Here is a 14,498-nt window from a genome sequence, read left to right as displayed (position 1 = left end):
AAACGTGGATGTTTGGTAGAAGAAAAGATTTTTTTTTATTCTGTCTCGGAAATTTAATCAATGCTTCTCCTAGTTTCATGAAATTGCTTTTAAATTTATAAAATTGGGGCAGATGTTTTTGAAAGAACGTCGAAAAACGGTACACATACTTTTTCCAAATTTAGGGTCAAAACGAGTCAGAATGACTTGAGTGAACATAAAATTAGAAAATCGAATTTTATGGAAAAAACAAATTTCTTTCTCGGGAACTTGATAATCACAAATTTTACATATACATACATTCATACACACACTTTATCCAAATTTGGAGTCAAACTATTCAGAATGACTTGAGAAATTAGAAAATCGGATTTTCTGGCAAAAACAAATTTCTCTTTCGGGAACTTAATAATCACAAAATTGATGCGATTAAAATAATCCATCGCACCGTTGATGGATTTAGGGCAACGGTAATACCTATGTTGAACGATAATTACGGCAACACTTGGGAAAAATCGCTAGAAAGTATTTTAAGATTATTTTCTGCGATTATTTTCTCCTATCATATTTTATGACGAGAAGAAATTTGAGAAAGAAATGCAGTGTTCTAATTTCTTTAATCGATCATGCAGAAACAGGATCCTGCATCGTTGAGTCGTTTACTTCCGAATGAAATGCGATTATGAAATTAAGTGGGCTGGTTGTCTTGCTGCCGAGAAGAGAGTTACGTAACGTAAACGTAACAGTTGTATCATGGGGATTATCGATATATTGCCTGATCGATTCTCGGTACTTGGATGATGTACCGAACGTTTTTGCAGTTTCCATGATTTCATACAATATTGCAAAATTTACCATACTTGAGCAATGTATTCTCATATAATATAATACAGAATTTTGATGACTCGTTGTGATACCGATGAATTTTTGAAATTTTTAACAGCGACCGGAACTACGTGCTCTATCAGATGCGTTTCTGTTGTACATCTAAATCTAGTATTTTTTTGTCGGGGGCAACCCAACAGGTAACCACACTATTTTTAAATATGTTTGTCTAATAACCATGTACTACTTCGGTACAACTTTGTAATAGCCCACGCTCTTAACCATTACATCACGATGAGCTCATGACAATGATTAGATAAAAACTAGTGGTGCATGGCATCGTGCTTTAAGGCAAATTGCAGGAACTTTCCGTATCAAAAATTAAAATTTTCAACTAAACGCTAATTTTTTTGAAAACTTTTAGAAAATTCAATTTTTGAGACATTTGAAATTTTTGAAAAAAAATGCCTTGATTTTTTTTTTCATATATTTCAAATGAACGAATTTATCCTCAAAAATAGAGAATAGCAATATTTTTGTAGATGGATTTGTTCGTTCGAACCAAGAGGAAGGCCTTATTTGGTCCGGTGGTTTATAATATTTTATAATCAAGCAAGCCAAAATAAATGACACTCAAAAATCAAGCAGGCCAAAACAAATGACACTCAAAAATCAAGCAAGCTAAAAAAATGATACAAGCCAAAACAAATGACACTCAAAAATCAAGTAGGCTAAAACAAATTACACTCAAAAATCAAGCAAGCCAAAGCAAATGACACTCACAAATCAAGCAGGCTAAAACAAATGACACTCGAAAATCAAGCAAGCCAAAACAAATGACACTCAAAAATCAAGCAGGCTAAAACAAATGACACTCAAAAATCAAGCAGGCCAAAACAAATGACACTCAAAAATAAAGCAGGCCAAAACAAATGACACTCAAAAATCAAGCAAGCTAAAAAAATGACACTCGAAAATCAAGGAAGCCAAAACAAATGACACTCAAAAATTAAGCAAGCCAAAACAAATGACACTCACAAATCAAGCAGGCTGAAACAAATGACACTCAAAAATCAAGCAAGCTAAAACAAATGACACTCAAAAATCAAACAAGCTGAAACAAATGACACTCAAAAATCAAGCAGGCTAAAACAAATGACACTCAAAAATCAAGCAAGCTAAAACAAATAACACTCAAAAATCAAGCAGGCTATAACAAATGACACTCAAAAATCAAGCGGGCTAAAACAAATGACACTCAAAAATCAAGCAAGCCAAAACAAATGACACTCAAAAATCAAGCAATCCAAAACAAATGACACTCAAAAATCAAGCAGGCTATAACAGATGACACTCAAAAATCAAGCAAGCTAAAACAAATGACACTCGAAAATCAAGCAAGCCAAAACAAATGACACTCAAAAATCAAGCAAACCAAAACAAATGACACTCAAAAATCAAGCAGGCTAAAACAAATCCCACTCAAAAATCAAGCAGGCTAAAACAAATGACACTCAAAAATCAAGCAGGCTAAAACAAATCACACTCAAAAATCAAGCAGGTTAAAACAAATGACACTCAAAAATCAAGCAAGCCAAAGCAAATGACACTCAAAAATCAAGCAGGCTAAAACAAATGACACTCAAAAATCAAGCAAGCTAAAACAGATGACACTCGAAAATCAAGCAAGCCAAAACAAATGACACTCAAAAATCGAGCAGGCTAAAAGGAATGACACTCAAAAATCAAGCAAGCCAAAACAAATGACACTCAAAAATCAAGCAGGCTAAAACAAATGACACTCAAAAATCAAGCAAGCTAAAACAAATGACACTCAAAAATCAAGCAAGCCAAAACAAATGACACTCAAATATCAAGCATGCCAAAACAAATGACACTCAAAAATCAAGCAAGCCAAAACAAATGACACTCAAAAAACAAGCAGGCTAAAACAAATCACACTCAAAAATCAAGCCAACCAAAACAAATCACACTCAAAAATCAAGCATGCCAAAACAAATCACACTCAAAAATCAAACAAGCCAAAACAAATCACATTTAAAAATCAAGCATGTTGTGTAGCCAGCCCTGAAAACAAATGTCGTGTGATTCGGGCTTTTTTCATAGGTCTATGATCTATCCACAAATATAGCGCACGTTCTAATATCAAAATGTTGCTTGTTGGAAACAAACTTGAAAACCAGCATGCTAGCCTGCAGACCAAAAACGCAACGAAACAAGTGTCGTGTGAACAGGCCTTAAATTATAATCTCAAATTAAAATCGCCTTTCGTAGGCATTGCTAAACCCAATGAACACTCAAGCACTGTTTGATATACATATCTAATAGATATTTAGTTTATTGAAAAAATAGTAGAGTGGTTGACCGCTGGGTTGCCCTTTCCAGAAAAGAAGCAGGTTAGGAAGTACAATAGCAAACACAGCTCATAAAACACGTATATAATTTTTTTATAATTATAATGAAATTTTGCAAGATCACCATTTTTTCTCTAAAATGTGTTCTCCGTCTTTGCCAAGGCGTATGCGAGCGGCGTTCGAATCGCAATCCGACTTGAATGCACAAATAAAACGTTTATAGAACAAAGCAGTAAAAAGTGTACAGCTATTATGAAGTCCATCGTTCGCTTGCATAATGTGGATGCTCTGCTTAGTGCGTTGCATAACTATTCTAATAATAAGGCCAGGAAACGATTCAAGTCGAATGCACATAAGGAAAACATGGAAATCGATGGAAAAATATTTAAATTTAATGAATTAATTAAACACAATAAACGCGGCTTAGACGTTGAAGCTAACTTATGTATCAACAAATGATTCTTGATAGCGAAGGTGGCTAAAATAGCTGGCACTCGTTGATTTGTTGAAGGATTAGATCCTAAATTGTTTTCTCGTAAGGATTATTTTCCCGTGGAAATTGTTCAAAAATATTTATATGTAATAAATGAATTAGAGATACTAAATGCAACTAGATGTAGAAACCAACTTTTATATTATCAAGTGACTTTTGATTGCGAGGGTGGACAATATGGAACGCGTGGTAAGGGATCAAATATTGATTTGCATATTTTTATTTGTTATTTTATTTATAAGCGTTATGTTATCAATAATAAAAAATATGATTTCATGCTCTTGTTCATAATTAGCAGTTCACACAGCGGATGGTTAGAATTTTTTCCGTCAGAAGAATCTCAAGACATTAATCAATTAAATCCGAAACATTAAATCATCATAATTCAAGTAATCTGTCGCATTATTATAAATGCTTTGTTTTACAAATTATTGCCAATTTTACAACTTTTCCTAATTTTATTATCAGATTTTATATCGTTTTAGTTCTTAATGTGAATCTTTCGTTTAATATTAATGTTAACCTTTCACTGTTTAGTCTAATCCATTATCCAAATAAAAACAAATATCTTGTTGCCGGTTATAGCACGTCGTTCGGTACTGAAATAAAAAGGTTCTGTATTATTAATTATTTGGTATTTTAGTATGATTCCTAAAAGTTCGTCGTGGTGTAATGACCAAAAACGTGAAACTAGTCCAACCTCGTCCATCTCGCTATCAAGCAGTATGATACCCAATTTTGATTTGAGCCTATTAAACTTGGATGCACGACAGCAAGCACAACTGAAATAACACGTATTTCTGATAGTTGGTAAAAAAATATGATTCCTAAACAAACTCCAATATACTGTCACTTTGTATAGTTACAAATTCAATCGATTTAGTTCTGTAAAAATGATTGAAAAAAAGTATGAGAAAATAATTCAATATAAAAGAAGTTAGTAAAATGATGTAGTACAAGAGTAGTTAGATAGAATCTATTCTGACCCAGATTTGGTAAGATTAAAGTTGTTGAAATAGAATAGATTTAATATTTTCTTAAATTATATATTAATTATTGTTAGATATTCTATAAAAATGTATGTAAAGAAATTTAAAACAAATGTGAATGTAAACATAAAACTAGAAAAAGAAAAATGATAAAAGTATGTATGTAGCTAAAAATGATTAAAGTCATATAAAATTTCAAACGTAGTATCTAGATATTTCTGTACATTGATTTAATATTAACTCTGACAAATAACTGAAGTCGGTCGGCAAGGAAAAGAGCTACCTTTAAGGAAATTGTATTAAAAAATTGTATACAGCATTCAACATATCAGCATAATTATTATGTTAATAAAAATAAATAAATAGTAATTAATAAATTTATCAGGATTTAAATGAACTAAAAATTAATATCTGAAATATTTTTCAATTGGAGGTATTGGAAGTAGAATCAAAATAATTTTTCTGAACCAAACGATCGCTCAATTTCAATCCGTGCAACTATTTTAAATAATTCAAATGAACAAACTGCTAGTTTTTATTAATTTTTTTTATAATTCAATTTATCGCGATATCATCATACTGTGAAACGCACCTACATATCCGGTTAGATCTACTTTCTAGATGCGCCCTGCGCGAGTAAATGAAAGGCTGTCATGTAAAACTAACCAAAAGACGAACCTTAAACAATGTTGCTGGCCAAGAATGCCAAATAAATCTTTCAGATGAATATGAAATAAAAGGTAAATATTTGCTCGGGAGATTCTCACCGTGTGAGAGATGCTCCTTACCCGATCCGAGAGTACAACAATGGTCAACATTAACAATAAAGTTATTACTTATTGTTAGTCTAATAGTTGGCGAGGTGTTGTCGATGCATGGCATGCAGAGAGTAGTTCGTGATCGAGGTCAATGTTTTGATAAAGACACGGTCTGTTGCTACAATCGGTTTTTGATAGTAGCGGTCAGGATATCAGATCGTTTTATGTACTTTCACCTGAACTATTTAAAAGTGAAAGATTTCGTTCGCATCAACTTTCCGTACGCGTTTGTCCAAACATGTCTGGTCGCCCGTAGCCAACATAGACATCGGAGCCGACGCATGTGTTAATTTATTCGGTATTGTTTTGTTATTTTGTTTTTGTAAGAAATTTAAAATTGGGTTAATTTTATTACATGCCAGCGGATACTTTTACTTTTAACAAAGTCGATTATTCCATTGGGATTGCTATTATTTGTTTTAATTGCTTGTCTGTGAAACTCTCATGGGAAGTATGATTTACTGGATATTCTCTGACACTGTACTTGAATATTTAAAATAATGCGATTTTGAATAATTAGCGTATATCACACACACACACACACACACACACATATATATATATATATATATATATATCGGTTTTTGATATGAATATATATATATATATATATATATATATTCAGGGTGTCCCAGAACTCAACGTCAAGCTGGAACAGGATGACACTATGGTCCGTAAATTTCCTGAAAAAAAAATCTCAATCTGTTTGGAAATTATGAGCTTTTAAGTTCACTCTAGAGCAGTGGTTGTAGAACCAGGGTAAATTACCCCAAATGGGGTTGAAATGTAATTTTCGGAGATAAAAAAGCTGTGTTTCAATTGATATTTACTATATTTGTTACGTATTTGTCCGTATGGGGGTGATCTTTATTTGCCATATACATTGAGTTAGACAAAAATATTTTGGGGTAATGATTAAAAAAGTTCTCCGACCGCTGCTTTAGAGACTTATAGGACTGTGACCATTTTTTGCCTATTGTTGTTAATTTTTATTAATTTTGTTTATTTAAACGTTGGAACCTTAATTGTGAAAATGTTTCTAGAACCAGAGTCAAAAATAATGACACAATTGCCTCCATTTTTCAAGAATTGAAACTTTTGTTAAACTAGGAATTTAAAATGTATAAAGTTCATCGACTTTGAGAAACCCTTCTTAATGAAAAGCACTGAAGAGTGTGGGAAAGCTCCATCAAAAGTTGGCGAATTTAATCAGAATTGTAAAATCATAAAAAACTTGACAGTTTCATAATAAAAAAATCGAGTGGAATTAAGAAATAAATGCCCAAAAATAAGACAACTTGGATCAATTTTGTTGAAGTATTTTTAGCTGTGGTGCAAGAAATGTTATTTACGGTTTCGAATCCAGAATTTAAATAAACAATATTAATAAAAATTAACCACGATAACCAAAAATGGCAACATTATTACCAGAGTTTTAGATTGCACCTAAAAACTGATAATTTTCAAATTACATTGAACAAATTTTTGTTTTAATTTTTTTCACGACAACTACGATCAATAGTATCACCCCGACTCGGCTTGACGTCAAGGTCTAGGAGACCCTGTATTTTAATTTCAAATTATCTGTAACACCGCGATGACACGATCTTCTCTTCACTGGATACTCGTCAAAATAAAATATCCGACACGCAATCGATCTTCATAATTGTGTCTAATCTGTCATTTGTCAGCGACTCTAGATTCCTCTTACTTCACGATTATACTAGTTTCGAAGACTGACAGAGTGGAGACAGTCACATAAAATGTAATGATTGCTTACCAACAGCTTTCATTCTAGAAAATCTCCGGTGAGATTTTATAGAGATATGCGTACTGACAATAAAATATAATTTGTTACAAAAGTTATATTGCAAAATTGGGCAAAACATTATTTTTTTATATATGATTACAATTCTATAACCTGTACAGATCGTACACATTCTTTGTTATTAATCATGGACTAAATAATAATTATTATTGATTGTATTGAACATAATATAAGACTTTTTACTAATATTTTGGCTTCATTAAATATCACATTTTTTTAAACTATAGACATTAGGTTTTTGAGAATTTTGACTCTTATGAAAAAAATTGACGTCATTGAAAAATTTGTTTTTTTTTAATTTTGAAATATTTAGAAAATTTTTAACTTTTTTTCAAATCAGTCACGCTGAGTTAGCTGCGTAGAGACGAAATATTAAAACGCGTAAGCGCCTCTGCGTTATCTCAAAAATTGAATTACCATTTTTGGCACTTTATGCCACGTATCTTAGAAATTGATGGACTTGCTTCTGCCAAAAAGTAATCAGCATGTCTCCTTGTCAATACGAATCGCATGTTTTTTGAATTATTCAAATCAGTTGATTCGTCGACAAAAAATTGTTTTCGAATACACACATGCACACACACACACTCACACATACATCATTTTTTTCTAAAGTGTTGCAAAATGTTTAGAAATCTTTGAAACATGAAGATACATATAAATTTTCAATTTCGTTTTTTTGCAATTTTTATACCTTACCCTACGGGAAGTTGATAAACACCATCTGTATAACACGTGTTTTTGCTAGTCGTTTTCTGCGGAAAATGCGTAAAACTTAAGTTCTGTCCCTTTGGCCTTGAATGAAAAAAAACCTGCAGAGGTCAAATCGATGATGATTTTTGATATTTCGTTTGTAATCGCTTGTACCAATTTTCAGCTCTATGCGAATATTCCGAGTTGAATGTCTATTTTGACTGGGTTATACCCTTTTGAATGGGCTAGCCGCGCTTTGAAGGGCAGTCGATGGCCAAAGTCGCTCGGCTCTCGGCCCTAAGTCAAAGCAAATGGTAAGCAAAAACAAAAGGTGTCACATCGGACACTGCTTTCTCTCTAATAAAACGTCATTACGTTCACGTGCCATCACATATGCGCGAGGAGCATCTCTTTTCTTCGCCGAAGACAGGCCGCGCTTGAAGAGCGGGACGGAGTGGTTCCGACTACTTCCGAAGCGAGACGGGCTGATGTATTTTATCCAAGAAGTTTTCAATTCTAGGCATACCCACAAAGTGTATCATTGTGTTCTACATGACGCGACGGGGCAGTCTCTTTCAGACCGCGGCCGAACGATGTTTTTGACGGTTTAATTTCAATTTTTGCAACTTGTGACTTCGAATACACTCGTACGTGACCTATCCACTTTACCATCGGCCGACCGTGAAAGTTGTGTTTGTGCTATTGAAAATTTCGTGCTCAATAATAATATATTCAGTTTTTTTGTCTAATCAGGATATTTAAATTTATGTGTACAAGTGTTAAACGCGATCTCGTCGCTTTTCCTAATTTTCTTGTTGCCAATGCTGGCCTCAGTGCATCGGCCGACGCAAATGTGCTTGCAAAATAGAGAAATCCGGTGAAATCACACATGTTAGCGATCGTCCCGGTCAAACGGAGCGTTCGCAGACCATGCCAACCCTCGTGGAGTTGATGTGTCTTTCTGGTTTGATTCTGGTCGCTGTTGCGATATCTTCGATTGGATATGCGGACGCGGCGAACGTTGCGCAGGACGGACATCCGTCCAGCCAGCAAGAGCAGGAGATCCTGCTGCTGAACGCCCTAGCTCGCAGGAACGGAGCGACGGGGTACCAATTTGACGTAGATCAAGATTCAATTATGGATATGCTAGGAAGAAGTGAGAAATACCATTTACATTTTTGCAAAATATTATGAAAATTAATCTTTTCGCTACGGATGTCATCTCTGGACGACATCCACATGACGTGCTGCGTATACGGATGTCGTCCATGGACGTCATGTTGTGTTTGGCTTTGCTTCAAAATTTATCACTATGAGTCAAAGTATTGAGAATTCTAGTATTTTATTATAATTTCTAGTTTATTCAAAAAGTAGTTTTTAATTTCAACTGAGCGGCACCCGTACAGCAAGTAGGAAGAAGTGAGAAATACCATTTAGATTTTTGCAAAATATGATAAAAATTAATCCTTTCGCTACGGATGTCATCCACATGACGTGCTGCGTATACGGATGTCGTCCATGGACGACATGTTGTGTTTGACTTTGCTTCAAAATTTATCACTATGAGTCGAAGAATTGAGAATTCTAGTTTTAAATTATAATTTCTAGTTTATTCAAAAAGTAATTTTAAATTTTTCTAAGTTCAACGGGGTGACACCCGTACAGCAGCGACACTCTTGCCGAAAGCATTCTTGTAGCAAAAGGGTTAACAGCATTAATTTATATTTACTGATCTATATATTAATATCCGTCAATTTGAATATGATTAATACTCATCTTCTCATCAATATTTGCCCAATTACCATTATTTGTTTTTTGACAAGGAACAAAGAATAACTTTCGCTAATATTTTGCAATTACGTATACTCGAAATGGCCAAATTAACACTTGTCAATAAGATTTGCTTCGCACAAATGACGACCTTATTTTCTGAATGAAATGCAAACTTTCACTGTTTGCTAATTGTGAAGTACGCTCTCTTCAGCATATTATTTACAATATATCGAAATTTCTCCAAAGAATTTATGTTTGATCATCGTTTTTGCATATATGTATCATTTAAGTCGATGACAATGTGCTTTCTTTATAATTGCGGTTTGCGGTTTTGATGCGTAAAGATTAAATGTGCATTTAACCACGTAAAATAAGATTCTGTACTAAAAATAATGGTACAACTCAAATTTAAAAGATATGAATTGTGTATTACAAATTTTTGCAACTTTGAAAGTTGCACGCATGTAGCGCAGAAAACGCTTTACAACTTTATTATAATAAATTCTAAATACAACAATTTGAAAAAAATCTAAATTTTATTGTTGTAAGATAAATGATAATGAATTTCATTTTAATATCATTCACAAGGGTTTGTAATTTTAAATGTCTATAATTTTTAAAAAAATATTGAAACTTTATAAATTGTTCTAATATGAGAAGTGGACTTATAAAATATATCAATCATGTATTTTCGAATAACCTGTAACAAATTTATACTATTTAGTATTTTCATACAAACAAAAATCTTGAAAATAAAAATTTGGATTCAAATTTCTATTCAAAATTACTCGAACTGAACAAATGAAAATTTTGAAATTAATTAAAATACAAAATTGTATTTTTTTATGCTTCCAAAATATATAGTATGATCTAAAATAGTTTACCTGATAATTATCTTCTACCAAATTTTTCCCTGCTGTGAAACAATAATTTTAGCCTTCCATATGACTCATTTCATGTATAATTGGCACATCACAATGTATAATAAAATATACTTTCGATGATTCCTGACTGCAAGATTGATAGTACTTGTTATATTACACACAATCGATTTCTTTTCATGTTAACATATACTCAATGGGCAATAAAGACACGCGACCATAAGGCACTTGGAAAGCAACTGAAATAATAAAAATAACTGAAAACATTATTTAGTTGAGATACAATAATTGAAAAAATGTGTTCACACTCATATGATTATTTGACATTATTTTTACAAAATCAAAAAAAAAAAAAAAAGAGGAGCTAAAATAAAGCTATCATGGCTTTGTACCTTAATGCAAAAAGCTGGAACTTCTTGTAATGGACTCTAAACTTTGAAAACTTTGAAAATATTAGATTTTTAAGAATTTTTAAATTAGTTTTTTTTTGGAATGTTTTTTTGAATCATTCGAATCAGTTGATCTGTGCTCTGAAAGTCGTCGACGAAATTTTGTATCCGCACATACACACATACTACACACAAACACATAAGAATATGCAAAAATTTTCATTTTCGATTTTATGCGATTACTATAACTTATACTAAGGGTTGTTAAAAATATCTAGGGAAAAAACGTTATTCGTTAGTTAGCACTTAATACAACTGTTTTTACACTTATTTAGTAATTTGACATCATTTTTACAAACTCAAAAATATTTTTAAGGCTAATTGATTATGCATATATTTCGAGAAATATTATTTTTTACTGACATTTGTTGAATTTCAATTTTATTCCTTTTAAGACAGCTTTATGAAGTAAATTTGAACTTAAAAACTTGATAATAAATTTTTACTTAAAAATCAACAGGAATATAAAAAATTATTATTACAAATGTTAATTAACTAATATGATTATTTGACATCCTTTTTATATAATATTTAAAAAGAAGTTGAGACTATTTGATTAATCATAAATTTGGAAAATTTAATTTATGCGATAGTTGTGATTCTGTTTTAACTGAAATTTTAAAATGAATGTATTAATTTAAAAAAAAAATTGATAATTATAATCCTATATAACACCATAACACCAATAATACTAAATTAGTGTTTGTTTTTGTTGTGATTTTTATAAAATTATTTATCTAGTCTTCATAACTCAATTTTTTTTATAAAATAGCTCCAACATAAATTAAAAAAAGTACAAATTTTTAATTGTAAATTGTACGTCATAATATTTACCATTATCTTTTTATTATCCTTTATCTATCCTACACAATTTTTTACTATATTATAGTTTAGGTTCTGTTAACTGAATTTTATAAATTTGATATTTAGAAAATCAGAAAATAATTTTTGAGAATATAGTTTTTTGAGAAACATGACTAATAATGTGAAAACTGAGTTTTGTACTATTTTTCTTCTTTTTGTACAAATTTCTAGGTAATATTTATAAAGTATTAAAATTGATTATTGTTAATAATCACAATGCAACTGTAATTGAATCAATTTATGAGTCAGATACCATAACTATCAATTAATATTAATAAATGTGAATTACCATGTTTATCAGAGAATTTATGAATAATGAAGTGATTTATTTAATAATGATTTGTTTATAATTATTTTAATTTTGTGTCACAATTTAATTATACTCTTGAGTTTTCACACGAAATAATTATGACAAGATCGATTGTATTTTATCAACAAGGATACGAATATGTTTTATGCATTTGAAAAACTTTGATTTTAATTATACGATCTTGTAGAAAAAGGAAACTTACTTTGATTGAGTTGCACTCGCTGGTATATTATTACACCATATAATTCATATAAATAATAATTGCATGTATTTCATAAAATAGATCAAATTTTGACGAGTAAGACCTTGGCAACGTATAAATACAGAATATGAGGGAATATTGTTCGTACTCTTGGTATTCATGCGACTGCGGTTTCAGAACATTAACCCATATTTATTTCGCAAATGGTACAAATAATTATTTAGAAATCGCCACATATGTTTTACGTTCAAGAAGGTTATGCGCGAATCGAGGAGCCATTTGCGGTGTCACTTTTATTACTCGGCGCGGAATCACTCTGCTTTTTGAATTGTCGCAAATTTAATGGAAATTTAATCAGTTTCTGGTTGAAAACATTAGTTTAAAACAGGCATTTAAACTTTCTTTTTCATTTTCCAATTAAAATTGATAACTAATGTTACCACATACAAACTTTTTTCTCAATATTATTTACTTCCCATAGGGTAAGTTATAGTAATCGCAAAAAATTGAAACTTTTATCTATCTTTAGGTTTCAAAGCTCTCTGAACATTTTGGCATACCTTAGAAAAAATTGATGTATGTGAATGTGTGTGTGTATGTATCTGCGCATACAATTTTTTGTCGACGATTTCGAGAACACGGATTATAACAGAATGTTTTAAAAAATATTCGATTTCTATTGATGAGGTGACGTACTGATTAGTTTTTGGTCAAGGCAGGTTTAGTCGTTTTGAAGATACAAGGCAAAAAGTGCCAAAATTGGTAATTTAGTTTTTGATATAACGGAGCGTTCGATTTAAATGATTCAAAAAATCTTTTATTTGCATTGATAAAAATTAACAACAGGCTAAATTTTTAGAAAAGCAGGTCTAGCGGTTTCGGAGATTCAATGAAAAACGTTGTGCCCTTTTGTGAACAAAAATGATCATCAAATATATGCACAGCAAATTATCAGATATTTTATACAGATTTTTATAATAAGAGCAAATTTTGTTTATATTTCTATGAGTCCCATACCAATGTTAATCCGTTAATCTGCGACCCGGCGCTTACGCGCTTTGATATTTTATCTCTACACAACTACAGCAGCGCGATTACTTATAAAAATAGTTCAAATTTTTTAGAAATTTCAGAATATTTCAAATTAAAAAAAAGTCAAATTTTCAAAATTCCCAAAAATCTTTTTTTAAAAATTTTAATTTTTGGTACAGGAAGTTCGAGCAATTTGCTCTAAGTTCAATATAATTTGAACAGCAATCAGAACTTAAAGGTTCTATAAGGTGTTATGATGTTTTGTCTTGATGGAAACCCAAACAGTTTCTTTTGAGTTCTATCTCTATGTAATGGATTTTATTATTTACAATTTCTGTAATGGCGTTATCATTATTTTGAAATACCGAGATTTTTTATCAAATATTTTAGTTAAACATAATTTTGTCGTTGGCGGAGTATTTTATTGTATTGAAATACTCTATTTCAGTTAAATTTGCAATTTGTAAAATATGAAATATAATCAAGTGTGTATTTTTAATACGAATAATGATATGAGTTATGTCCATTAAGATAAATAGATGAAAAGTTATATTAAAAGATTCTACTTGGGGAAAAGTTACAATAAATGTAAAGCCAATTTATAACATAAAAATTGCACCTAATGTACTTATTTAAAATAGTCTTTATTTTATATTAATCATTGTTAGTATTTTGGCACAATATATCGTATTATAGAGATAAATTCTTAAATTTTTATTGCTAAATATTTTATTTTTTTACACTTAAACATAAATATTGATTGAATTTGCTTCTTTACGCTTTAAACTTTACAATAAATTATTTATTTATAATAATTTATATAATTATAATAACTTTTGCCAATATTATGCATACGACTTAAGTATAACAATTTCATTTACTATTTGTGCAATATTTTATTAATATATATTATTTTGATATTTTTATAACTTACTCTTTTCTAATTTTTTATAGAGAGTGAATTTTATTTTATATTCCGGTATATTT

The sequence above is a fragment of the Ctenocephalides felis genome, unplaced genomic scaffold (assembly GCF_003426905.1).
Source record: "Ctenocephalides felis isolate EL2017-DRISC unplaced genomic scaffold, ASM342690v1 CF-g0.4_SCAFFOLD_01886, whole genome shotgun sequence".
Classification (NCBI taxonomy): domain Eukaryota; kingdom Metazoa; phylum Arthropoda; class Insecta; order Siphonaptera; family Pulicidae; genus Ctenocephalides; species Ctenocephalides felis.
The sequence above is the reverse complement of the archived record's forward strand: the minus strand, read 5'-3'. Positions refer to the sequence as shown.